This window comes from Triturus cristatus, chromosome 4_2, assembly GCF_964204655.1.
Source record: "Triturus cristatus chromosome 4_2, aTriCri1.1, whole genome shotgun sequence".
NCBI lineage: Eukaryota > Metazoa > Chordata > Amphibia > Caudata > Salamandridae > Triturus > Triturus cristatus.
Genome location: NC_140586.1, coordinates 840,379,004 through 840,405,879, shown reverse-complemented (window position 1 = coordinate 840,405,879; position 26,876 = coordinate 840,379,004). Strand labels below are relative to the sequence as shown.

At 46.8% G+C, this 26,876-nt stretch overlaps 1 protein-coding gene across 2 annotated transcripts in view; it reads right to left on the bottom strand.

Moving 5' to 3' along the window:
* Positions 1 to 26,876, bottom strand: part of LOC146835224 (E3 ubiquitin-protein ligase HECTD3-like) — a 479,862-nt gene that overhangs the window by 200,022 nt on the left and 252,964 nt on the right. The window lies entirely within an intron of this gene.

The following is a 26,876-nucleotide window of genomic DNA, read 5'->3' as shown; positions in this document are numbered from 1 at the left end:
ATTATGGGCCTCCAGACTGCCGTCCGCTATCACGTTGGTCAGGAGACCGACAGGCAGGCAGGCGGAAGTCTGACGATCCAATTATGATGCTCCTGCCATGCTGGCAGGCAGAGAGGTGCTCTGTTACACTGCAGCTGGTGCGCGGCCCAGGAAAAGGGCCGCAGCACAAGCTGCAGTGTACAAGAACACTTTCAGCACATCCATGCACCATGTGGGGTCTGGCACACCGTGCATGAATGTGGGTGGGGGCACCATATGTGCGCCCAGGGCCCCTTTACAGGGGCCCACGGGGGACAGGGGCCCTGCTCGAGGCCCCCAAAGTCCATTTCTACAGCCATTTCAAAGCGGTCAGACCGCCATGAAAAGGCGGTTAGAAAGGGACATCGTAATCCCCAAGGCAGTGCCTGAGTAGGCACCACTCCCATTGTAGGGATATAATTCCGCCTGCCGCCCCGACGGGCTCCTGGATTCTGTGGGAGGTGGCGGTCTTTCTCGCCGACCTCTGCGGTCCAACTCCCTGCATTAAAATGCGACAGTAGGACCGATGCCTGTCTGTCGGGCGGACGGTGGCGGTCCACCAGACATTGCAATCAGGCCCTATCTCTCTCACCCCAAAGGAAAAGTAGAAGAGGTAATTCATTTATTACTGGTTTATCTATATTTACCCATTGTGCATTATATGGTGTAAGAGGTATAAAATAGTGGTGAATTAGACAGAGCGTTGAGGAAGCTAAAGTAACCCTTTTTTATTGAAATTTTCACTTTACGAAATAAATCACATGGATTTTTTTGGTGCCAGCTAAAATCTTTCATCATTTTCTCGCCTCGTGTATGTAGATTTGTTTTTTTGATGCACAATTGTTATGTAAAACAAAGAACGCTGGGCAAGACTTTCATTATCATTGTGTTAATTTTGGCCCAAATTCCCAGACTCAGTTTACACCACCAAGTCAGAAGTTAAGTTTCCAAATGTGAGTTTTGATATTTTTATTAAGATATGTTTCATTGGTCGAGGGATTTTTATACAAGTCATTTCCAATTCCATTGTAAAGGCAACATTTCAAATTCTATTTTATTTTCAAGTTTCAATACTGGTATTATAGTGGATTTATTCAGGTAATTTCATAGCCAAAGAAGGAGGTAAAATATTCACTAAATGAAGTATGTGTGGCACCAACTTCTCAGTGAGGATAATGAAGAGTTTTTAGGATCACAAGGCATAGCTTTAATAACATTGAGGGATGTTTCACCAAAAGATTTCAAATAGATATGTTCAATTCGTACTGTCCAAAGAGTTTTATGCCTCAATACCTTAGAGCAAGTTTTTGGAATAGAGGATTCTATCTTGCATGTAACTAATATGGTTACTGCCTCTGCCTTTGATAAAGCCTGTTTGGTCAATGTCAATTAAGCTACTATTTTATTGAATCTATTTGGATGGTTTTAGTTAGTATTTTCACATCCAAATTGATCAGAGAAATTAGGGCCTGATTACGAGTTTGGCAGTCCCCCAGCAGCGGTGCAATCACAGTCCGCTGCGGTACCGCCAAACCCATGGTGAGACCACTTGCCAGATCAGGAGTACCGACTGCCCTTTCCTGCGCAGTGTGGCATATTGCCACACTGTGCAGGAACTGGGGGTGCACTACATGTGCTCCCCCACATGCACTCCCAGGCCCAAATCCGGCGGGAGGCCCTGTGAGGTCCCCCTTTCTTGCCATTCCCCCACCCTTTTCATGGCAGGCTCACCGCCTTGAAAAGGGTGGTGAACTGGCAAGTTGGAATGTGCTCAGCGGTGCTGGTTGAGGCATCACCAGCATATTCCTGCGGGGTTGAAGACCGCCGGCCCAGCGGGATTCTTGAGCCCGGTAGTACTGGAGGTCTTGTGGCGGTCCGACCACCGCAGTTGTAGTACTGTAGTCGGTCCAGCAGTGCGGCAGTTTCCAGACCGCCACATGACTTGTTGTAATTAGGCCCTTAGTCTATAACCAGGGCATTCCTTATGATTTTTGTTTGGTTTGGGTAGAACCCTGATTAGCCCAGATAAACAAACGTAGAAATTACCGTTGGTAGTTTGGTCGCTAGGAACCTAGCAAGCACTTTTGCCTCAGGATTTAATAGCGATATTGGTCCGTAAGACCCAAATCTGCTGGGGGTTTACCTTTCTTAGGTATCACTACTATTGTGGCTGTTCATCTTATCTTAAGTGCAATTTATAGAGCGCGCTGACACCAAAGGCTTCCTGGCGCTTTAAGACAGAGTGAGTGAGGGAGAAAGCGTGAGTGGCGTGGTTTTAACCAAGGGGAGGGAAGAGGTGGGTTTTTAGTGATTTCCTGAAGTTCAGGAGAGAAGGGGTGGATTTGATGGAGAGAGGGAGGAGATTCCAAAGCCCGGGAGCCAGGTGGGAGAAGCGGCGACCACCGAATTTCTTGGTTTTAGCTTTGGGGGTGACTAGTAGATGACGGTGAGCTGATCGGAGGTTGCGCGTTGGACGATGAGGAGTAATTAAGGATTTGAGAAACGCGGGGCCGGAACAGTGGAGGGCTTTGAATGTGAGGCAGGCCACCTTGAAAGCTGCCCTTTGGCCTATTGGTAGCCAGTGCAGTCTGTGAAGTAAGGGTTTGGCAGATTGCCATCTGGGGGTTTTGTGAATAAGTCGGGCCGCTTGGTTCTGAACTACCTGAAGGCGGTGTAGCAGAGATTGTGGGAGACCGTAGTAAAGGGAGTTGGAGAAGTCCAGACGGGAAAGCACAAGTGAGATGACAACTTGGGTAAGTGCGGCGAGCGGAAGTAGGTGGCGAACTTTGCGAATCTTCCGGACCTGGTACATACAAGATGAGATTACCGCACCCACTTGGGCTTTGAGGGACAGTTCGGTGTCGATAATCACTCCCAGACTCTTCACTGATTTGACCGGGACTGGGGGGGGGGCCGAGCTCCGAGGGCCAGAACTGCGGGCCCCAATGAGCATGGCTGAGTTCAGGAAGGAGGAGCTCGGTTTTCCCGGGGTTTAGCTTCAGTTGATTCTGGTTCATCCAATGTTGGATGTGGATCATAACTGCGTGAAATGATGGCATGGGGAGAATTGAGCGGGAGGACGATCTGTAAATCGTCGGCGTAGTTGTAGACAATGATGTCCCATTTCTGGAGAGAGTGAATCAAGGGCCGGACAGCCTGTGTTCTACCAGTCAGGAAGGACTCGACCCACTTAAGAGCGGAACCCTGGATGCCTGCCTGTCCGACACGGTGGAGAACGATGTTATGGTCCACCGTGTCGAACGCGGCCGACAGGTCCAGGAGTATGAGGGCTTGGGGAGACCCCACATCCGCATTGCTCCTGAGTGTGTCCAGGACTGCCAAAATGACGGCCTCAGTAGAGTGGGCAGGCCTGAAGCTGGCTTGATTGGGCTCGAGATGACAAGAGGATTCGATAAAATTTGACAGACATCGGGTGACGTGGGCCTCCATTAATTTTGAAAAGTAGAGAAGGAGGGAGATGGGGCGATAATTCGACGGTTCTGCGGGGTCGGCGCCAGGTTTCTTGAGGAGGGGCTCAAGGATGGCCTCCTTGAGAGAGCTAGGGACGATGCCACTGCTGAGAGAGCCATTCAGCAGGGGTAGAATACAATCGGGTAGATTGAGGCAGATACTCCGCAAGACAGATGGCGGACAGCTGTCATTAGGAGAGCCAGATTTCACGCGCGTGGCGAGTTCCGCTAATGAGATAGGATTCAGGGCGGGGAAGGTAGAGAGGGTAGAGGGATTGTCAGAGGAAGTGTCCGATGGGTATGGCTGGGGTAGGGGAGGTATAGAGTTTTTGATTTTTGCAATCTTTTCCACAAAAAAGAGGTTGAGGGTGTCACATGCCTCTTGAGTAGGGGTCTGGGCTGGGAGGGTTCTGTCGTCAGTAGTAAGTTCATTCATGACTTTGAATACCTCCTTTGATTTGTTGACTGCTGACGAGATCCTGTTGGAGAAGTGTTCAGTTTTGGCTAGGGTAATGGTAGTTTTGTATTCTCTGCGCGCAGTCATGTAAGACTGCCTGGCTGAGTTGGAATAATTGCGTCTCCAAATACGTTCCAGCTGGCGCGTTTTTAATTTGTGTTGCTTAAGGTCATCAGAGAACCACTTGTGGGAGTTGTGATGCCTAGTGGGGGGGAATTTGATCAAGGGGGCAAAGAGGTCGCTGGCCGACTTCAGCCAGGATCCGATGTCGTGTTCTATTCCTTCGATGTTATCAGAGGGGTTGAAGACTGGACGGGTGTCGGCCAGGGTTGTGAGGAAGCCCTGGGAGTCATATGTACTCCATTTTCGTGAGGAGCCGCCAGCCATCAGAGGAGCAGGAGTCCGGCCGACGACAGTGATGGTGGTGTCTACTAAGTAGTGGTCTGACCAGACACAGGGGGATATAGCTGGCTGGGACAGAGCCAGATTGCAGGTCCAGATCTGGTCCAGGATGTGGCCCTTAGTGTGGGTGGGTTGGGTGACCTGTTGGTTGAGGTTCAGACTACTAAGAGTCTCAAAGAGCTCTATAGCATGGGGACCGGCGTTAGTGTCATTGAACCAATAATTTAGGTCGCCGAAGAGGGCGAAACTGGAGTGCTGCGTTAGTAGATTGGACAGTTGTTCGCTCAAGATGGTAGAAAAGGATGGCATAGGATGTGGAGGCCGGTATCAAAGGAGGAAGGTGAGGGCACCGGTGCCAATTTCCACGCTAATAAGTAAATTATCCACCTCAGGAAGTGGGAGGGAAAGAGAGGAGATAGAGTTCAGGCGCTTGGATATGATGGCTGCCACCCCACCTCCGGGCCAGCCACCGGGGCGATCGGCATGGAGAATGTAGTAGTCAGGGGGGAGGGCCGCCAAGATATCTGGGAGGTAATCTGACGTTAACCATGTTTCCGTGAGCAGGAGTATGTCGGGGCTGTTGTCAGTCAACAGGATGAAAATATCTTCATAGTGCTTTACTAGAGAGCGGGTGTTCAAATATGACACCCTGATGGAGATAGCGTTCCTGGACGGGTTGACTGAAGGTGTGCGTCCGCATGGAGGGTGTAGAGCGGGGTGCGTAAGGTCGGCTGTGTGTATACGGCGGTTGGTGTTAGGAGACAGCGGGGGGGGCACGATGCTGTAGCTCTTTGAGAGATTGAGACGAGTATGAGATGAGAAGGCCGTCGTGGCGTGCCCTAGTGCCCGACCTGGTGCAGACGGGCTTACCTTTGGCGCACCTTCGGCGCGCCCACTGAGCTCGACCGCTGCGCGTCCGAAAGATGCACACTATTTATAGGTGTGGAGGGGCGGCGTCGGGGGGCGTGGCCTCAGTAAAGTGACAGTAGTTACAAGAGTAACATTTTTAAAATTGGCTAAGGACGCTCTCGGCTTCCGCCTCAAGAGCTTGAGTCTGTCTCAATGCGCGGCGCTTGTAATCAGTGCTATTTGTAGGGCGGCGTCGGGGGGCGTGGCCTCAGAAAGGGGCGTGGCCTCCGTCCTCGCCGAGATGGCGGTAGGGAGAAGTTGGTGGTTCTGGGGGCCGCGGCAGCGCTAAATCCACTGCACGACAGCAAGCAGGTACAGGTAATTGTCAAGTGCAACAGAGTAAAGTGACAGTAGTTACAAGAGTAAAATTTTTAAAATTGGCTAAGGACGCTCTCGGCTTCCGCCTCAAGAGCTCAAGTCTGTCTGCGCGGCGCTTGTAATCAGCGCTAATTGTAGGGCTGCGTCGGGGGGGCGTGGCCTCAGAAAGGGGCGTGGCCTCCGTCCTCGCCGAGATGGCGGTAGGGAGAAGTTGGTGGTTCTGGGGACCGCGGCAGCGCTAAATGCACTGCGCGACAGCAAGCAGGTACAGGTAATTGTCAAGTGCAACAGAGTAAAGTGACAGTAGTTACAAGAGTAAAATTTTTAAAATTGGCTAAGGACGCTCTCGGCTTCCGCCTCAAGAGCTCGAGTTCATACATACAATGGCAATTCCCCTCTTTCCATAGATTCCTGGTACATATTTAACAGATGGGGCGCAATTCTTCTCGCTACACTCTTGTACAGTTCCACTAGCAGCCCATTGGGACCTGCTGCCTTCCTGATTGTAGATCAGTGAGAGCGCTTGCTATTTCTTCAACCGTAATGTCTTGGTCTAGTATGTCTCGATCTTCTTCGTTAGTGATGGGAGGTTGATTTCTCTCAGTAGTTCTGCACAGTCCGCAGCTGTGCGCTTAGAGGAGGGGGTATAGAGTGTTTCATAGTATTGTGCGAATACCTTTGCTATATGCTCACCTACACTATGTGTTTCCTCTCTCAAAGTATGTATTTCCAGGACCCAGTCTCTCTCCCTGTCCCTTTTTCTAGCCAGGCAATCATTTTATTTGCTTTATCACCAATATCATATAGTTTCCTCTGGGTTGCTAGTGCTTGTGCTGTCACCTTTTGCTCACTCAAGTTTCTAAATTCCTGCAGTTTGATACAAGGCCTATGCTTTAAAGTCTTGTTCTAGTACCTCCCCTCCCATGTCACTTTTTCCATTTGACTTATTTCTCTTTCGAGCTCTTCTAACTCTTCAGTTTGTTCTTTCTCTTGGATGCCCATTTGTGCCTGGATGTATCTACTCATCACTGTTTTATACGCCTCCCAGAGGCTGGAGGCCGCATCTACTGACCCCTCATTCCTTCGGAAATATTGTGTTGTGCGCGCCTGTATTTTTTACACAAACGGTTTGTTTTTGAAGTGCCATGGATTCAATCTTGAGGGCAGAACGCTATGTCTTACTGGTCCTTGTAGCAGTACCTCCACCAGGGAATGGTCCAAGATACCACGTGCCTTGTGGGATGTGCCCCTAAATTGGCCCACATGCATCTTAAGTGTAAATGGGTAGTCTATCCGGGAATGACTTATGTACGGCTGAAGTGTACGTATATTGTCGACTTGCTGTATTATGTTTCCTCCATAGGTCAATCATCCCCATCGCTGCTATAAAACCCTCCAGGGGCTCTCTTCCTCCTGCCCCACTGCCCCTGACAATCTATCTATCTGCGGGTCCATGACTGAGTTCATATCTCCCCCCAGGATAAGTGTGCCCGAGGGCATTTCGAGTAGTTTATCTCTAATGCTGGGAGGGTATCCATATGTAATTTTGGGGGCACATAAACGGAGCACAGATTTATTATTTTACCCTCCCAAGTGCCAGTCATTGCTACATATCTGCCCTAATAGTCACACCAAAACCTGTCCGGAATAAATGGGACTGATGTTTTGACCAGTATCCCCACTCCCCGAGAACCCGATGTGTACCCTGCATGTGCTTCAAGTTTGTTTCTCCAACGATCAAGAGCTTTATAGTGGTTACCCCTCAAATGTGTCTCCTGGAGCAGTACTATGTCCAGGGCATGTCGTTGTAGGTGTTGTAGTACCAGCGTATGTTTTATCTTACTGCACAGTCGATTGACGTTCCATGTCAAAATTTTCACTGTCATAGTGAGGTAAGGTTCCTGATGTTATGTCTCAGATCATTCCCTTCATGTGTTCTGTGGGCCCCGGTATCTATTTGGAAGTGATTTCATGGGCTAATTAGTGAGGACCGTTCAGAATCTGGACGGTTTGTGTCATTGTAACTCCGTGTTAGTCTACTTCGATGGTGTCTGAGCATTTATAAAAGGACAACACTATAAACTTGCCTAACATGGCTAATTACTTCCCCAAAACCATAGCCTCCCCACTCTGCTATCTTGCTTGAAAGGTCTAGAACCACCCGCCACCCCAACTTGCAGAGAGCCTGTCACTCTATATAAACCTGCATCGTGCTGGGGTGAGCTAGAGACCCCTGCTGGTCCGCAAATACAATATTACAGCCTGCCCTTCCTTACTCGTCGATATCACTCCCTTGCACAGGGTTTGTGTTCCTTGGTTTTTCTATCCGCCCTCCCTGAATCCTCTTCCAATCCCCACTCTGGGCCCTCTTACCAGTTTCACAGAAGCAGTCAACACAGATGGTCTTTCCATATCGGAGTCCTCCTAGCCGGAGTCTTCGCATTTTCCTCCAGATGTCTCCGATCCAGTTCTTTCTGCTCTGTTGCATTCCCTCCCACCTCCCCCTCCCCTGTGCCAAGGGGTTTTCGCTGTTCTTTAGCCTTGGGAGACTTCTGCTTTACTACTCGCCACTCCTTCAACCACTCCCAGGCCTCTTCTGGTGTGGGAAAAAACAGGATTTCCTTCTGCCATTATTTTCAGCCTAGCCGGATAAAGCATCATGTATTTAATGTCCTTATTCCGTAGTTTCTCGCTTCACTGCTTCAAAGTTACAATGCAACTTTTGTACCAGTAGAGTGAAATCAGGAAAGAGGCGAATCGTTGCATTTTCGTGCAGGAGGTTTCCATGGACCCGTGCTGCTTGTAGGATTGCATATCTGTCTCTATAGTTCAGGATCCTTGCAATTATCGTTCGAGGCAGTGCTCTCAGTCTCGGTTTTGGTATTGAGGACCTATGCGCACGTTCGACGGTGAAATAGTTTGATAAATGTCTAGGGCGTAGGTGATTTACAATGAGATCCTCCAAAAGGAGATCCACACTTAGGCCTTCCATTCCCTCCGGAACACACACCACTCTTATGTTGTTGTGTCTTGCGCGCCCCTCCTGGTCTTAGAGCTTTGCTGCTATAGCGCCTTATTGCTGCTTGAGGTGATGAATTTGTTCCTCCACTTTTTCTGTGAAGTGGTTTGAAGCTGTGCTAGGTTTCCTTCTGCAGTTGTTACCTTTTCTGTTATTTTCAGAAAATCTGCCCTCAATAAAATTACTTTGACAGTAACCGTGTCAATTTTAGGTTTGACAGTGCCTCTGAGCTCTGTTATGGCCGCCATGAAGGCCGTCAGCGAGGGTTCCCCAACCCTGCTTCCTCTGTCTGTGCTCCTGGAGCCACAGCAGGGGGCTTTGTGACTGTGTAGTTGTCCATTTTATTAGCTTGTATGGTGGATGGGGCCTTCGGTTTCACCATTTCCTGTAATTGGGGAGTCTAGGAGGTAATCTGCTTGTTTAGCGGTCGCCTCACCCCTGTATATTTTTCTGTCATTCAGGAATCCTCCCCATCAGGGTTTCTTCTCTAGGCTCCAGGCCCCTCTCCACCCGGCCAGGTACACTTGGTTCTTTACCCCTTCTCCTGATCGCCTCCTTAGTTCCTTCAGGCGGACCATTGGTTGGGAGCAGTTATTGGTCACTCCCCTACTCCCAGTTTGGGTGTCTATATCTCTGTTTGGATGGTTGCCCCACTGTCCGGCCCTACACTCCATATTTCTCTGGTTCTAGCGGTCACTGTGTCCGGTTATACTATTGTTGGCCTGGTCCTGGCCCGCCTGGCTTCACAATCTGCAGGGTGGGCTATAAATTCAATGCCCCGTTTCTCCCTCCACTATATCCCCTTGGCCTCTGCTGAGTACGTATTTTGTCACTCGATTTGTTGTCTTGGCATTGAGAGTCCGTTCAGGCTCTGGCTTTCCCTCCAATCTTTGAATTGGTTCCAGCCGTCTCTCAACTCGACCGCTCGTCACCCCTGGACCTCGCGCTGCTGCGTCCAATCTTTTTCCTCGTCAGCCAGATGGATGATGCTGCAGCCTCAAGCAGGGCCAGCAGTCCCACCGGCCTCCGTGGGTCCCTCGATGGTCACTTCCTCGGAGCCCTTTGTCTTCAAATAACTCCCAGCAGCCGCTTGTCTTGCCACCCGGTCTCAGCCCTCAGCAATCTGGGAGCAGCTTTCCTTGGTGCCTGGCCTCCTCCTCCGTAGACCATGCGCTTCGCGTCGAGCACCACCTCCGATCGTTTCTTCCAGTCTTACGACTGTTCTGGATCGGTGCCCTTCTAAGTCGGGGGGAAAAGGGTTGAATATTAACTTTTTTGCCCCTGTGCAGGTCCGGATTAATGTACGGATTTAGGGCTATTGTTCTAGCAAGACCAGAGCTTCATTAGAGTGCAGCCATTACAGGCGGCTCAAAGCCACACAGGCCTCCTGACCTTTGATATTCTAGCCATGGCCTCTCCAGTTAGGAGAGATGACTGCCCCCTTGACCAGGCCCCACTTTTGGCAGCAAGGTCGATGGGAAAATTAGTAGTCAGGAGAGGTGTGCCCTCTCTCTGCCAGGAGTAATCTGTCAAGCGGGCTCAGAGAAAAAGGGAGGATCGAAAAAAATTAAGATCTCCAATGATAATTCCCATAGGAGCTTTGAACATGACTAAAGTCCGAACCCACTGGATGGAATTACACCAAACTTAGCAAGAAGGTAGACTTTGGTTCGCAGATCACGCTTTCAGATAGCCGGTGTAAATACATTGGGTAGCTGCTGAGAAATTTATAGAAAAGTAAATAAGGATATCTAGGCAGAGCCTAAGCATAGATAGCTTGGTGAGATCTGACTGGTTACCAAAACTTCATCCAGGAAGTGTAGGCAGTCATCTTGGGACTCGGCACAAAAAACATTTAAATAATAGAAAATGGGTCAGGGTACGAATATCCCGACCTCCTAGGTGAGGTTGTGGGGTCCCCGTGTGATCCAGACAAAGCCAAAAATCACTCTTAAAAAAACACGAAAAGGCAACAGAGCTGTGAAAACAGCGGCTAAAATTTTTTAAAAAAAGATACAAGCACAGGCTCCAGTGCTTGTTTTGAATAAAGCCCCTGGTGGGCAAGGTACCTGGGCCATTTATTTTTAAAAGGAGGGGCCGCAGAGGCCCCCCCCCTCTAAGCCTCTTTAAGCCAGGGGGATCACCACCTCCCTGGGCCTTTATTCATAGAAAGGAGGGAGGTGCACAGGGCCCTCCTTCATGAGCTCTATAAGCCTCGGGGACCACCACCTCCCCGGCACTAAAGAAGGATTAATGGGGGGCGAGCTCGGACACCACACTGAGCCCTGGGTACCCCCACCTCCCCGGGGCTAAATAACACCCACAAGTAAGTCCCCAACAGCGGGGTTACTCAGACCTCGGATGCCTGCCCCCTTTCTCAATCATTATGCAAATGTACTCCCTGGCGCACTACTGGTTGGGGGATTAAGTCCCTTGGCTCTTGAGGGTCACTGGGGGCAAAAACCTCTATTGTTGTCACAAGTAAGTCCCCCACAGCAATTGCTCAGACCTCATCAGAGGCCCCACCACTCTGCAAACGCGTATCCTGGTGCACTATCTTAGGTGCTGAAGTCTAGGAGTGAGCGCACCAGTAAACTCCGCTCAGTCAGCTGTTGGCAGAGTTTTTGCTGAACTCTGCATTTCAAGTGGAGCGGCAAAACTTTGCAAACTCCACCCACCCCTAATAGAGACTCTCACACTCACTCGAAGACCCACTCAGACACTCATATACCCACTTACAGCCCCACTCATACTCTGTCACACCCCCATACAAACCTACTGAGACTCATACCCCCACAGAGACACTCATGCACTCACTCACACACTCAGGGCCTAATTAAGATGCAGGTTGGACCGCAATCGTCCAACCGGCATCTACTGCTGCGGTCTGACCAACACATTACGATGAATGTGGTCGGAGGCAGCAGTCAGAGGGACTGAGCGACGCTTTCTCATGGAGCCCGTCGGTCGGTCGGAAACTCACCATAATCCCTTAAGGACGGTGTTTCTGCCATCAGGATTATGATGTCAGTTTCCGACAGACATTTCATGTCGGCCTTTCCGACATGGAAAGGCTGTCGGAAAGAGACATTAGGGCCCCCTAGCAGGGCTCACTTCGCTCCGCGGCCTCGTATTTGTGCCTGGGGGCACCTGAACATCCCAACACCGTGTGGCAGGCACCGTGAGGTGCAGGGATGTTCACAAACTTCCATTTCTCAATGGTAGCTTCTGCAGCGGGCGATTTTCGCTCACAGCACACGCCTCTATAGAGAAATGGAAGTTTCAGACCGCACTATGTGCGGTCGCATCGTAATTAGGTGTTCGGAACTGGCGGCCTATGGTCGGATGGTTTCCTCGCCGAAACAGTGTTGGTCAGAGGAAACTCCGACCAACATCGTAATGAGGGCCCCAGTGTCAAAGTTTAGTGGTTACATTTAGGAAATACATTTTAAAAAACCTTACAAATTCACGTAAAAAAACAAAAGGTAACACAGACGTTATATTTCGGTTTAGATTTCACTCTTACAAACCCAGTAAAATTCAGCAGTTATAGTTACCTGAGCCAACTATAACTTACGCCCCCGCAATGCACTGCTTATGACCTCACATATTACATCACTCATGACATGGTCAGGGACATCACAAGAGAACTAAAGGTATACTACCTCCAACATTATGCGAAGCATTAATAATCACCTTACTAAAACCTGGTAAAGTTGGCAAAATGCACCTGGAATAGGTCTCTGTCGAGTCTGGGCACAAAAATATTGGTAAAAAAATGGCTAAATGCCTATTGCTATGTATGACTGTGAAAGCCTTGTAGGAACAAACTGCATTCGTACCAGGAAGAGCAGCATCCCACAACATTAGACTGCAATTTGGCCAAATGCACCAGACTGATCCTAACATACCTGTTGCAACAATGTTTTTAGAAGCCAAAAAAATGCATTCTGTTCGGTGGGCTAACCGTATATGTAGGCTGTACTGCAACAGTTGGGGTTTCCAGAGGGTCTGTGAAATGGATCAGGTTGCTGTATTTCGATCTGGTCCACCGAATCAGGGTAATGGCCTTAACACAACAGCATTCCCTATAGCCACGGGCACCCGGCAGGTTTGCCTAATATCGCTGTTGCTATTTGTGGTGGTGAGGGAGCTCCTGGCTTGTACATTCAGGGAGCACCATGCAAACAGGAGAATAAGCTAATTTCACTTTATTCAGATTACCCTGAGAGAATGTGCCAACACTTATAAGGGAGATCTTGATGGTTGTTGGGATGTCAAGTATCCAGAACAATTGGACAAATCTCCCTCACGTTGGGCACACCAGGGCTCTTACCCATTGGTGTAGAGCGAGAACCCAATATGATACTTGAGGATCAGGATGGACAGGGACCTGAAAGTGGTCATAAAAGAAAATTATGCCCTGGTGCGCCTCAAGTTACAAGAACAGGCAGACAATTAGATTGAATTGCCTGTATCTATGACAGGGAGACTAGGGACCATAAAAATGATTGTTTTGCCTATGCGTCTACAGTAGTTCTCCAATACATCTTGTTTGAAAATGTCCCTCTCTGCAGGGTCACCCCCAAACATTTTGCCTTTACCCTCAACTTTTTGCTAAATTCGTGTTTGTTGGCTTTAGGACTCTGACCACTTTAACACTGCTAACCATTCATAAAGGGCATGCGTTCTCTCCCTAAAACATGGTAACATTGGCTCATACTCAATTGGCATATTTAATTTACTTATATGTTCCTAGTAAAGTGAACTAAATGTTCCCAGGGCTTGTAAATTGAATGCTACTAGTGGGCCTGCAGCACTGATTATGACACCCACTTAAGTAACCCTCTAACCGTGTCTCTGGCGCGCCACTGCAGAGCCTGTATTTGCAGTTTAAACTGCCTTATCAAACTGGCAAAATAAACCTTTTGCTAGGCCCAACCTTTCCCTATTTATACATATATGTAACCTCTAAGGTAGGCCCTGAACAACCCAGTGGGCAGGGTGCAATGTATTTAAAAGGCAGGTCATGTAATTTTAAGTTTTACATGTCCTGGTAGTGACAAACTCTCATATTAGTTTTTCCCAGTCTGCAATGTCTATCTCTCTCATAGGATAACATTGGGATCACCTTATTACATTTTATAAAAGTAGTTTCCAATTATGAAGAGAAGGACTTTTTGAGTTTTGTGTCTCTGGAATCACAATTTAAAATTCAAACTTATGTTGAAGTCGGATTTTAAACTGCAATGCTGACAATGCCACTTTGAGAAAGTAGCATTTTCTTACTTTAGCTACGTGTTGCCTGCTGCCTGTCTCTGACACACATCTGGGGAGGGTGACAGCTGGGTTTTGTGTATTCCATTTAGACAGCCACACAATGGGAGCTTATGTGTGATCTAAAGGGTCATCCTGGTCTGTGGAAACACATGCCTACTGTGGGGAGAGACATACTTCTTACACTAAAGGTTGGGTACCCAACCAGAATACCCCTATGAAGGCCATTTTAATTGCCAAATGTGGGCTGACCCCTGCGAAGTATTGCCAAAGGTTCAGGAACAGCCAGAAGCCTCCCAACAAATACTGAGTAGATTTTGCGGACTGCTCCATTAAGGCACTGAATAGCTGGGTGCGGGTCAGCAACGTTAAAGATTATGCTGGGTTGTACAATTTAATTATGAGAGAGCATATGCTCCGTATCTGTTTCAGAGTTGCGCCAGCACCTAGTTGACAGTAAGCTGCCTGACCTCAGAAAGCTTGCTGAGGAGGCAGACCTCTGAGCTAACACCAGAGTGTCCAAGGAGGCATCTGAGAGTGACCCCAAGAAGGGTGGTTCAGGTTCCTCCCAGCAGAGAGAGGGGGGATTAAAGGTGACCCAGACAAGCCCCAGAATAAAGGGGTTAGTAAGGGTTTCCATGCCCCATTTGAGAAACAGGGGGTGTTTTTAGTGGGTGGTGGGTCAGGGCAACCCATTTCCAACCTCACTGCTTTAGGACACAAGCAGGGGGACTCTTTCTGTCCCAAGAAACCACCCACTTTTGGGACCTTACAGGGGTGGCCAATATGGCCTTAGAGGTAATTAGTCCCTAGGGGAAGGTCATAGAACATTCCATGACCCCCCTTAGTTAGGAGATAAACTGAGATGGTGAGCTGGTGATCCCAGAGGGTGGGAGTTGTCAGTTCCACCAGGTGAAGGTGAATGGGGTCCCAGTCACTTCCCTGACTGACACCGGGGCTAACCAGACCATGGCTGCAGAAAAGCTAGTTTCCCTAGAGCAGTACACTGGCCATGTGTGCAGGGTAATTCAGGCCCACGGGCAGGACTTCTTTCATCCTATGGGCCTGGTATCCCTGGAATGGGGTGGGTAGGTGAACCAGAGGAGGATAATAGTTATTTCCCAGATGCCTGTAGACTGTATCTTTGAAGAATGAGTTGCCCCCGGTGTCAGGAGAACTGAGAAGGGCAGCCGCCAAGGGCACCCTGACAGTTCAGTTTTCTGGGGGTACCACTCCCAAGCGGAAGGTACGGAGGCACATATCGAGGGCCAGGGTGAGGAAAGAGACATCCCTGTACTCTGTTCAGCCTTAGGGTAAAAACCCGGGGTAGACTATTTATTGTCAGGATACCATCCCTGAACTGGTGGGAGGTAGAGTGAAAGTAGGGTGCAATCCACCTGGGGCTACTGCCCTTCCACTCTGAGACAGCTCAGAGGCCAGAGAAACCTCAGGAGCCAAAAGGGAACTCCTTGCAAGCCCCAAAGCTGGAAAGGAGGCCTACCCAATATCCCCGCTCAGAGCCTCCACCTAGCAGTGGATGGCCTGAGGCCTGGTTTCCTGACACTAACAGCTGTCAGTAGTCTTTGTTGGTTACTGTCCTTATGGACAGAATTTTCCTTGGGTTGGGGACAGACATCTAATCCATAGAGTGGAATGGGCCACATCACTTTGTTGGCCAGGGTGGTACTTTCTGCCTACTGGGACGGATCGGTCAGCAAGTTAAGCTGAGGTGCTGCACAGATGGGGTCCGCAGGTGAGGAAAAGGGTTCCTCATGGATCAGTTCAGTGGTTCCAGAGAGTATAGATAGAGGCATCCAAATGAGTTCAGAGAGGCATATAACTGGCAAGTGCTCCTGCAATAAAGGGCCATTCTCTCCATTATATCGTCCAAAGCAGGGAAGTCCATCAAGGTATTGATTAGTCTACCCTGGCTTTAGGCTGGAAGGTAGGTTGTGTTGTTTTGTCTTTACCCTCCACTTTTTTCTGAATTTGTTTTTGTTGACTGTAGGACTCTGAGCACTTTACCACCGTTATCCAGTGCTAAAGTGCATGTGCACACTCCCTAAAGAATGGCAACATTGGTTCATACCCAATTACCATATTTAATTTACTTATAAGTTCCTAGAGAAAAGCACTACAATGTGCACAGGGCCTGTAGATTCAATGCTACTAGTGGGCCTGCAGTACTGATTGTGACACCCACTTAAGTAGCCCTCTAACCAGGTCTTAGGCCTGCCATTGCAGGTCATGTGTGTGAGGTTTAAACTGCCATGTCTACTTGGCAAAATAAACCTTTTGCCTGGATATATATATATATATCGACCTAAATTGAGGGTTTATTATTTTAAGAACTAAATACACACACACATGGAAATTTAATTATAGTCAAGCACTCTATAACTAGCCATAAATCCTTTAAAGTGTACCAGCGGGGGTACTATACCCAACATTTGAAATGAAACCCGTTCCTGGCGGTGCCATAGTTTAATGGACATTTTCCATTATGTATATATAAATATTTTGTATATATATATTTTTTCTATGTCCATGAAGGGAGCATGAAATGTGGTTGAAAATTATTGTTCAAGATCATGTCTAATATATTTGATTTGCCTTAAAATTCTTAAATATGTACATCATGAAATTAATGATTTACTTGTCTTTTACTTTTCTCACAATATGATTTAATTTGGATGGTTTTACACTTTAAGTCTATGTTGTGCGTCGTGTGAGACGCAAATTGTATATAAAATGTTGACTCTGAGAACTGGTCATGTGACCAAGAGCTGTTGAGCTCGAAACGCGTCGTTTGTTTGTGCCCGGAATAAAATTCCATTGAGAAATACTTGGATTGGTGTGGTTCGTGCTTGCTAAATACAAGTAAGCTTGGTGGTGGATATAACAGAGCAGGGGCGCCCGCTCATAACGAACCCCAACCAGTGTGGAAGGGCGTGTTACTGTGCCAATGGACTGAATTGTGGTTGCGAAAATCACCAAAAGAAACGCCCGCCGGCAGCGTAATTATCTCACCGCATTACGGACGATTGGCAACCGGCTCCATGAAAACCTGCTGATCGACAGTATCCTTGAAGGTATCGGTAGAGGCGAAGTGAGAGTGAGAAAGCTGCCAGGGTTCGCCAGGACAGTTGTCCGGAAGACGCGATCCAGGTACTGGAAAGATCATATGATCGAATTGCATTGTGGGCAATGGAGTTCTTGAAAGGCCGGGAAGCCTCCACAAGCCTGATCTTTCAAAAAACTATCACCGAAAATAGCCGGGATGGAATAAGTACTAATCAACCACAACAACTATCGACTATAAAACAAAAGGGCAACACTCTGGAGAGACTACGAAGAAAAGAATTGAGCAGGTCGATCGCATTCCAAGAGGACTCAGGATTTTCCTTGTACCCACACTCAACAATCCAAAGCAGGAAGTGTTGAGGTAAAGAAAATTCTTACTGCAGTAAATGTCAGGATTGTCATTTCAGAAAAAGAGATTATTGAAAGGAAACAGAGAAAGTTTGAGAGAGACGAGAGGGACTACAATTCTAGAAGAATTTTAACATTTGCACGAAAATTCAACAAATTATGTGCCAACATGAATAAAGACCGTGCCTTGGGAGAAGCAGACAGAGGAAGGTGGGAGTCAGGCATAAGCTTGAGTTCAGATGTAGGCTCCATCGAAAGCAGCAACTCCACCCCTCAGAAATAGTGTCTTTTTCCGAGGAACTGCACCTCCTTCAGGAAATAAACGAACAGTCAACACGAGGGAGAACAAGGGGCAGAGGAAGAGGAGGCAAAACAAAAGCGAAAGAAGATGGAACCGACGAAGGAAAGAACGACAGCACTTGCGTGGGAACAAGGGCCAGAACCAGAGGAGAAAATAATGGATGAACAAGAACTCATGGTAAATAATCTATCCCAGAGAACTATATCTAAAACTGAAGAAGATGTATTGAAACTAGGCTTAACTTTTTGTCCAGAAATACCCCCTGACTAACACACAGACCCGCATAGACCTTTATCTGTTTGTTCGTACACTCAAATTGTTTAAAATACACAGTCTTAAAAAGAAAGGGCAGAGCACCACACCAGAGAGCAGACCTACCACATCCTTGTGCATTGACGACATAAACATCCTTAGGTCACTACATGAATTAAGGGAGAACACAGGAGTTCAGGACACAAACAGAGGATCTCTTAGATCCCACCAACATTTCCACAATTGCGAACTTTGGAATTGACCCGACAACGCCTGCTACTACTTCCTTTAGGGCTAAATCCAAATACATGCCCCAGTTAGCTAGAGACAACATCGACATTTTCCACGAGGCAGTAAACCAAGATATTATACACCTCCTCAAGAAACCAGTTATTAGATCAAATATCATTAGAGCACAAACAGCAGCAATTATGGCCTTACAGAATGATGAAAGCATTATAATCAAACCGTCTGATAAAGGCGGTAATATCGTCCTTTGGGAGAGAGGCAGCTACACACGGGAGGCCATGAAACAGCTTAACAACACTACTTGTTATGTTAAAGTTGACATATCATACCTAGTTGGACTCCAAGCTAGATTTAATGATTTGCTGCAGGGTTGGACAGATAGCAACTTACTAAATTGGGATGAACACCAATTTTTGAAGAATGACACACCCACAGTACCAACCTTTTATCTACTGCTCAATGTGCACAAAAACTCACTCAACTCACAGGCCGCCCGATAGTCTCCTCCAAAAATAGTCTCTTTGAGAACACGTCTATCTATGTGGACCACTTTTTAGCAGGTTATGTTAAAAATCTTCCTTCGTATGCAAGTGGATACGAAGGATTTCCTGCAAAAAAATTGAAAACATACACTGGGGCAAAGAGCAATGGTTGGTATGCTTAGACGTGGAAAGCCTCTACACCAACATTAGACACAGAGATGGTCTCAAACCTTGTGAACACTTTCTTAAAACCAGGAGCATACACATTTTGGCGCATACACATATGATGTTACAAATGATAGAAATCTGTTTGTTAGAGAATGTGTTCATAGTCAATGGTGTATACAAACAAATACAGGGGACTTCGATGGGCACCTGCTTTGCCCCAAGCTACGCCAATCTTTTGGTGAACTGGTGGGAGAAGCAGGTGCTCTGGAGCGAATCCCTTGAACATTGGACCAGTAAAGTGAACATATGGCTAAGGTACATCGATGATATCTTTTTTGAGTGGGAAGGAAAAGAAGATGATTTATTACAGTTTGTGAATGAATTGAACGAGAACACTGTTAATCTCAAATTCACCATGCAACACAGCCAGCACACAGTAGACTTTGTTGATATCAGGCTCACCTTTAAAGACAACAAATTGTAACGGATGTTTTTAGAAAAACAACAGCAGGTAATTCTATTTTACACTCAGCCAGCTGTCATCCACCAAACTTCAGGTGGAGCTTCCCGTTTAGTGAGTTCCTACGGGCAAAAAGGAATTGCAGCACAGATAGTGACTATCAGAGGAATAAGAAAGAGATGACAAACAGATTCCGAGCAAGAGGATATCCTACCAAAATGCTTAAAATGGGAGAGGAAAGAGCAGACTCCATCACGAGAAATGAGGCCCTCTATAGAGTGCCCAAAACCAGGCTAAATGAGAAAGAATCACCCATAAGACTAATCACTACATACAATACCCAAGCTGTCCAGTTTAGTAAAATCAAGAAAAGATGGGATATCCTTACACAGGATCAAACCTTAAAAGATAAACTGGGCCAGCATCCCTCTATAAGCCACAGGAAGGGCCCATCGATCCAGGACATGCTAGTCAGGAGCCATATAGAACACCACAAAAAAACATGGTTAGAGAGAACTGGGGGATTCCACAAATGTGGAAAGTGCAAGGCGTGTAGCAATAGTGGAAACATGAGGGAAGTCAAAGTCCAGAGAACCGACAGGCAGTGGATTATCAAAAAGAGCATCAGTTGTAATACTGACTTTGTAGTTTATGTGATCACTTGTCCTTGTGGCATGTGGTACATTGGCTCCACTACCATCCTGGTGAAGAAAGGGATCTTAGAGCATTGGCGTGCTATCACAAATAAAGATTTCAGTTACAGCACTGCCAGACACTTTAGCCAGGCACACAATAGTGATTGGACTACTGCTAAATACTTTGCTCTTGATACCATCCCAAAAAACCCCAGGGGAGGAAATAGGATCCAAGCCCTACGCAGGTCAGAATCCAGATTTATCCTTCAAGCTGGTAGTGTTTTTCCGACTGGAATGAATAATGATGAAGAGATGTATGTACATCTTTAATAGGCTTCTTTCCCGTAACCTTTCAAGAAATTGAGTTTTCTAAATATGTACATGTATTTTAAAATGCACTATGTTTGTAACGTTTAACCCATCCCCCAATTTTCTTTCTGTACCCCAGCACATTAGTAATTTCCATTGAGCATTTCCTGTAATTTTCAAATAGATTGTTACAAAGAGAATAGGTAACCCCTCTTCTTCTTTGACTACCCTTCGGGACACATTAAATAATAGTTTGCATTTGTTCAGGAATAATATATTTAATTCCTGCTTTATTTTTTTTTAAGGTCTATGAGCCATATGTATACATAGTAAATTTGTTGTGTTTCTTTGCTCTTTTATAGATTTTGTACATGGATGATGTGGGCGCCTCCACCACGCTAGGAAAGTTATGAGCACAGAGATCCGGCTGTTCCTTAACTGACAACCATTTTCTCCATAGTGGCACCAATTTGGTAATTCAGTATAGCGGCACACCTTGCGAAGATTTTTCTGTATACCCACGAACATTATTTTCGTTATTGAAATTGGGTACTATACCCAAGACAGCTCGACCTAAATTGAGGGAATGTTATTTTAAGAACTAAGTACACACACACACACAGAAATTTAATTTAGTCAAGCACACTATAACTAGCCATAAATCCTTTAAAGTGTACCAGCGGGGGTACTATACACAACATTTGAAATGATACCCGTTCCTGGCGGTGACATAGTTTAATGGAGATTTTCCATGAATTATATATAAATATTTTGTATATATATTTTTTTCTATGTCCATGAAGGGAGCATGAAATGTGGTTGAAACTCATTGTTCAAGATCATGTCTAATATATTTGATTTGCCTTAAAATTCTTAAATATGCACATTATGAAATTAATGATTTACTGGTCTTTTACTTTTCTCACAATATGATTTAATTTGGATGGTTTTACACTTTAAGTCTATCTTCAATGTTGTGCGTCGTGTGAGATGCAAATTGTATATAAAATGTTGACTCTGAGAAGTGGTCATGTGACCAAGAGCTGTTGAGCTCGACACACGTTGTTTGTTTCCGGAATAATATTCCATTTAGAAATACTTGGATCGGTGTGGTTCGTGCTTGCTAAATACATGCAAGCTTGGCGGTGGATTTGCAAACCTGGGGGCTTGAACGTTTAGGGATCCAAGGAAGCCCTGGAATGTTAAAATGAATCAGATGGATTCCTTTCCACAACGCGTGCTGCCCTGCCCTCCGTTAGTGCACTGTGCACTTTAACCAACGAATCCCCCACGTAATACCTACCTGGACAATAGAACTCTGGGACTTGCAGTTCCAATGACCGGCAAGCGGTGTACGGTCACATGATCGGGGGTGGAGTGCTTTTTCACCAATGAGAAAGAAGCAGGATGTATTTAAACGCGGATGTGGCAACATTTCTAAGTATTGGGGCATCTGAGGAAGGCCATTTGGGCCGAAATGCATTATGCCGTGTCATCGCCAATAAAGTATCAGCTTCCATGGAAATCCCTGCGTGGCCTCTGCTTCTTCGCTTCGGAGGAGTTTCCTGTGCATATTTTCGTGTCAACCAGAGACACGCTTCAGAGGCCCCGTTCAGCAAGTTGGCCTGGGCTTCACTGGTGTCTGCTCCGGCAGTTTCTTCGTTTGTCTTCCAAGGTGTTGGAATGGCCCAGGCCCGCCTCCAGATGCAGACACAGCAAGGGCGGCTGCCGTGCAGTTCATGACTTCATGAAGGAGAGGATGCATTGTCTTTCCTGTCCCTGCCCGGTGTGTGATTTGCAAACCTGGGGGCTTGAACGTTTAGGGATCCAAGGAAGCCCTGGAATGTTAAAATGAATCAGATGGATTCCTTTCCACAACGCGTGCTGCCCTGCCCTCCGTTAGTGCACTGTGCACTTTAACCAACGAATCCCCCACGTAATACCTACCTGGACAATAGAACTCTGGGACTTGCAGTTCCAATGACCGGCAAGCGGTATACGGTCACATGATCGGGGGTGGAGTGCTTTTTCACCAATGAGAAAGAAGCAGGATGTATTTAAACGCGGATGTGGCAACATTTCTAAGTATTGGGGCATCTGAGGAAGGCCATTTGGGCCGAAATGCATTATGCCGTGTCATCGCCAATAAAGTATCAGCTTCCATGGAAATCCCTGCGTGGCCTCTGCTTCTTCGCTTCGGAGGAGTTTCCTGTGCATATTTTCGTGTCAACCAGAGACACGCTTCAGAGGCCCCGTTCAGCAAGTTGGCCTGGGCTTCACTGGTGTCTGCTCCGGCAGTTTCTTCGTTTGTCTTCCAAGGTGTTGGAATGGCCCAGGCCCGCCTCCAGATGCAGACACAGCAAGGGCGGCTGCCGTGCAGTTCATGACTTCATGAAGGAGAGGATGCATTGTCTTTCCTGTCCCTGCCCGGTGTGTGATTTGCAAACCTGGGGGCTTGAACGTTTAGGGATCCAAGGAAGCCCTGGAATGTTAAAATGAATCAGATGGATTCCTTTCCACAACGCGTGCTGCCCTGCCCTCCGTTAGTGCACTGTGCACTTTAACCAACGAATCCCCCACGTAATACCTACCTGGACAATAGAACTCTGGGACTTGCAGTTCCAATGACCGGCAAGCGGTGTACGGTCACATGATCGGGGGTGGAGTGCTTTTTCACCAATGAGAAAGAAGCAGGATGTATTTAAACGCGGATGTGGCAACATTTCTAAGTATTGGGGCATCTGAGGAAGGCCATTTGGGCCGAAATGCATTATGCCGTGTCATCGCCAATAAAGTATCAGCTTCCATGGAAATCCCTGCGTGGCCTCTGCTTCTTCGCTTCGGAGGAGTTTCCTGTGCATATTTTCGTGTCAACCAGAGACACGCTTCAGAGGCCCCGTTCAGCAAGTTGGCCTGGGCTTCACTGGTGTCTGCTCCGGCAGTTTCTTCGTTTGTCTTCCAAGGTGTTGGAATGGCCCAGGCCCGCCTCCAGATGCAGACACAGCAAGGGCGGCTGCCGTGCAGTTCATGACTTCATGAAGGAGAGGATGCATTGTCTTTCCTGTCCCTGCCCGGTGTGTGATTTGCAAACCTGGGGGCTTGAACGTTTAGGGATCCAAGGAAGCCCTGGAATGTTAAAATGAATCAGATGGATTCCTTTCCACAACGCGTGCTGCCCTGCCCTCCGTTAGTGCACTGTGCACTTTAACCAACGAATCCCCCACGTAATACCTACCTGGACAATAGAACTCTGGGACTTGCAGTTCCAATGACCGGCAAGCGGTGTACGGTCACATGATCGGGGGTGGAGTGCTTTTTCACCAATGAGAAAGAAGCAGGATGTATTTAAACGCGGATGTGGCAACATTTCTAAGTATTGGGGCATCTGAGGAAGGCCATTTGGGCCGAAATGCATTATGCCGTGTCATCGCCAATAAAGTATCAGCTTCCATGGAAATCCCTGCGTGGCCTCTGCTTCTTCGCTTCGGAGGAGTTTCCTGTGCATATTTTCGTGTCAACCAGAGACACGCTTCAGAGGCCCCGTTCAGCAAGTTGGCCTGGGCTTCACTGGTGTCTGCTCCGGCAGTTTCTTCGTTTGTCCTCCAAGGTGTTGGAATGGCCCAGGCCCGCCTCCAGATGCAGACACAGCAAGGGCGGCTGCCGTGCAGTTCATGACTTCATGAAGGAGAGGATGCATTGTCTTTCCTGTCCCTGCCCGGTGTGTGATTTGCAAACCTGGGGGCTTGAACGTTTAGGGATCCAAGGAAGCCCTGGAATGTTAAAATGAATCAGATGGATTCCTTTCCACAACGCGTGCTGCCCTGCCCTCCGTTAGTGCACTGTGCACTTTAACCAACGAATCCCCCACGTAATACCTACCTGGACAATAGAACTCTGGGACTTGCAGTTCCAATGACCGGCAAGCGGTGTACGGTCACATGATCGGGGGTGGAGTGCTTTTTCACCAATGAGAAAGAAGCAGGATGTATTTAAACGCGGATGTGGCAACATTTCTAAGTATTGGGGCATCTGAGGAAGGCCATTTGGGCCGAAATGCATTATGCCGTGTCATCGCCAATAAAGTATCAGCTTCCATGGAAATCCCTGCGTGGCCTCTGCTTCTTCGCTTCGGAGGAGTTTCCTGTGCATATTTTCGTGTCAACCAGAGACACGCTTCAGAGGCCCCGTTCAGCAAGTTGGCCTGGGCTTCACTGGTGTCTGCTCCGGCAGTTTCTTCGTTTGTCTTCCAAGGTGTTGGAATGGCCCAGGCCCGCCTCCAGATGCAGACACAGCAAGGGCGGCTGCCGTGCAGTTCATGACTTCATGAAGGAGAGGATGCATTGTCTTTCCTGTCCCTGCCCGGCGCGTGATTTGCAAACCTGGGGGCTTGAACGTTTAGGGATCCAAGGAAGCCCTGGAATGTTAAAATGAATCAGATGGATTCCTTTCCACAACGCGTGCTGCCCTGCCCTCCGTTAGTGCACTGTGCACTTTAACCAACGAATCCCCCACGTAATACCTACCTGGACAATAGAACTCTGGGACTTGCAGTTCCAATGACCGGCAAGCGGTGTACGGTCACATGATCGGGGGTGGAGTGCTTTTTCACCAATCAGAAAGAAGCAGGATGTATTTAAACGCGGATGTGGCAACATTTCTAAGTATTGGGGCATCTGAGGAAGGCCATTTGGGCCGAAATGCATTATGCCGTGTCATCGCCAATAAAGTATCAGCTTCCATGGAAATCCCTGCGTGGCCTCTGCTTCTTCGCTTCGGAGGAGTTTCCTGTGCATATATATATATATATATACATATATTCCCACTTCTGCAAGGAAGAAGGCACGTACTCTAGGACGTTTTTCATATGGCCTTCTTTATTCTCTGGGTCCCACTCGACCTCTCGGTAAAAAAGAGACGCGTTTTGGCTTTGCAGAAGGCTTTGTCAATCCAATTGTCGCCATGCCTCTGGGAGTATATGTAGCCCTCCGCCTATAACGCCTTAATAGACATTGAAAAAATACTGTAGCGGTTTGTTTTAAATAAACATGTTCATGGCAATCAAAACCAAACATCGGAAAAGGTCTAAAGCCAGTGATGACACGTAATAGCACTGTGAGTATTAAACGCTGATTGCAAATACATGTTAGAACTAATTATTGCATAGTGCATCAACAGTTTGTGTTCGTCACACCAATGGACCGTAGGTGGAGAGCGTACTCTATTTAAATTTTGAAGTTTAAAAAAAGTTTCAAACGGTATGCATGCTAGATTGCCAATATGTCTGCAATATATATGTAAAATAAATGAGTTGAAGTGGCCTAGACCCTGAATGGTGACCAGGACAGCAATCTGCACTGCTAATAGGTTTTTTTAACATTCAATGCAATTTATTATTCAATTGACATTGGAGTATAAACATCATAAACAAAATCAACATTCAGTGTTTGTAGGTCAAACATAAACTTTTCTGTAAGAGGTTGTTTGTGCATTATTGATGCTCCACATTGTATAATTCATTTCATGTCATAAAGATTACTGTGGTACCAGAACTCTGGTACCAAAAACCCAATGCATTTCGGGACTCGAAGTCCCTTCGTCAGGGGTATTTCTGAAAGAGAAAAAAGAGAAAAGGAGACCATTCTCAGTTGGTGCACGTTTGTAATTTACTTATTAGGGTATTATATTCCCTTCACCGTGGTGCTCTATCCCCATATGTAAATTACTTTCACTTACTATCTTAAATCCACGAGATAATCTTTTGCTGCGTAAAAATGAAAAAAAGAGACCAAAATTCTATTGAACCGAACCATCAATCAGAGATTATAATTACGTTTTTGTGAGTACCAAACTCATACCTGATGATAATGCGTATAAGGGATCAATATTTCAAAATCACGTCCCCTCTTAGGAACATCTGAAATCATAAAATGCCATTTTTATGCCAATGTTGAGACGTCTCAACATTGGCATGAAAATGCCCCAGACGAAGGGACTTCGTGTCCCGAAATGCATTGGGTTTTTGGTACCAGAGTTCTGGTAGCACAGTAATCTTTATGACATGAAATGAATTATACAATGTGGAGCATCAAAAATTTACAAAAAACCTCTTACAGAAAAGTTTATGTTTGACCTACAAACATTGAATGTTGATTTTGTTTATGATGTTTATACTCCAATGTCAATTGAATAATAAATTGCATTGAATGTTAAAAAACCTATTAGCAGTGCAGATTGCTGTCCTGGTCACCATTCAGGGTCTAGGCCACTTCAACTCATTTATTTTACATATGTATTGCAGACATATTGGCAATCTAGCACGCATACGGTTTGAAACTTTTTTAAAACTTAAAAATTTAAATAGAGTACGCTCTCCACCTACGTTACTTTGAATTCTTCTGCACACGCGAGGAGCAGCACCACAGAATAAAAATGTCATTTGAATCAATAGCAAATATCACAGAAAATCGTGCATCTACGAAGGTCTATACTACTGAGGATGCTAATGAAATTTACAATCTCATCAAGGAGACAAAATCATTTGATGCACAAAGCGGATCAATTACTCAACAGTTACGTCAACTAGAGTATCTTACCAGGAGAGAGCTAAACCAACGTTTACATGCTTCGACATTAATCCAATACCATCGCGTAAAAAGGATCCCTCGTGGTCTCAGATTAGCAATACAACCAAGGCTTCAGAATAATCAACAATTCATGG